Here is a 1,910-nt window from a genome sequence, read left to right as displayed (position 1 = left end):
ACCTTTTAAAATATTAAGATGTAGTAATTGAAGTTACAAAGCTTTGAAGCCAAAGGCAAATCTATAAATTGTTATGCTAATCAAGATACAAATAAGAAAGAAGTATTAAGCAAAGGAAGAGAAATATGGACAATAAAGCTACCAGATCTGAGATGCTGCAGATGTTGAGCAGCAGAGTTTCCCAGTGTCTGTGTGTGATGTGGGGAAGGCAGACAGGTTCTGCGTGAGCTTTAGGGTTTGGGAATTGGTTGAGGAAATATGGTGAAATAAAATGAGAAACAGAAGAAGAAATTTTGTTTAGGGAAATTCATAGTTCAATTGAGTAAACTGACAGTTAACAAGGATAATCAATGAACTCCAAAATTTGAAACAGACAGCCAGAAAAACAAGCGCGCGCGCACACACACACACACACACACACACACACACACACACACACAAAGGCACAATTGAAAATGTCAATTTGGATAGTCGAACTAAAAAGCAATTTCCATTAAAACTTCAAATTTGATACCAGCTACCAAATACACTATAGTTCATACACTATTCCAGGGTTCACAGGTCAAAATGTGGGGGTGAAAGAACCTAATCTGGAACATTACATGTGTTCACCCACTGCCTCTTTCACAGAAGAAAATACTACCATGCAAAAAGTGAACTGCTCAGACTCACAATGAACATTACTAATGCCTTCTTGAAAAGTTATTTGCATCTTGGATACAAGGAAAGAAGAAATGGTTTTGCAGTTTATTAAGGAAATAGTTTTTCTCTTCATAATAATGATCGGCACTCTGGAGAACATGTCTGTTTCTATGAATTACATGTACAATTTGTGGAGAGGCACCGATAAGAAACCCATATACCTTATTCTCACCCATTTGACTTTTACAAACATCCTAATCCTTCTTACAAAAGGATTGCCAAAGACAATAGCAACTTTTAGTTTGAGAAACTTCCTAGATGACATAGGTTGTAAGATCCTCCTTTACTTGGAGAGGGTGTCCCGTGGCCTCTCCATCTGCACCAGCAGTCTCCTCACTGTGGTCCAGGCCATCACCATCAGTCCCAGAGCATCTGGGTGGAGGATGCTCAGGCCAAAGTCTGCATGGCACATCCTTCTATTCTTCTCATTCTTTTGGACACTCAATGGTTTGATAAGTGTGAACCTGATCCATTCCATTAGAAGTACAAGTTTTAATATGTCACAGCTTAAAAAAGGCTACAACTATTGTTATTTTATTCTAGAAAAACAGAAAACAAAATGGATTTTTCTCATCCTCATGGTTCTGAGAGATGCAGTGTTCCAGGGTGCCATGGGAAGGGCCAGTGGCTACATGGTGTTTCTTCTCCACAAGCACCACCAGCAGGTCCTCTGCCTTCAGAACTCCAAGCTTCTCTACAGAATTCCCCCTGAGCCAAGAGCTGCTCAAAGCATCCTCCTTCTAATGTTCTGTTTTGTTTTCTTCTACTGGACAGATTGTGCCTTTTCTCTTTTTCTAAGTTTCTTTGTAGGGGGTTATTCATTGATGATAAATATTCATGAATTTGTCACTTTTATTATGCAATCTTCAGCCCCATTATGCTGATTCACAGAAATAGACTTCTGGATAAATATTAGCATACTCTATGAGAGAAACTGAGAAAATGTCTCACTTGTCTATCCGTTCAATATAAAACACCACAAAGCACTCTAATTGTGTGTTTATATTTAGACAATAATTTTGGTGATTCACAGCATTGAACTAAGAGAGATCTTAGCAAAATATAATATTATAGAAAAAACTTATTTTCCATTTTCCTATCTTTTGAAGAGATTTTTATTAATTTTTACATTTACATAAATATACTGTTAACAAAGTGTTTACCTGCATTCATGGCTGCACAGCACATAACTATACAACATCTACAAC

The 1,910-nt window shown here is 37.4% G+C and overlaps 1 pseudogene across 1 annotated transcript; it reads left to right on the top strand.

The window, feature by feature from the left end:
* Positions 1–685: 685 nt before the first annotated feature.
* LOC308422054 (vomeronasal type-1 receptor 3-like) lies at positions 686–1,618 on the top strand (annotated as a pseudogene). Its single transcript has one exon. The product of its transcript is annotated as a vomeronasal type-1 receptor 3-like (transcript).
* Positions 1,619–1,910: the final 292 nt, after the last annotated feature.

Source organism: Micromys minutus (assembly GCF_963924665.1).
Source record: "Micromys minutus genome assembly, chromosome: 6".
NCBI lineage: Eukaryota > Metazoa > Chordata > Mammalia > Rodentia > Muridae > Micromys > Micromys minutus.
Note: the sequence above shows the minus strand (reverse complement) of the source record. Positions and strands in the feature narration are given on the sequence as shown.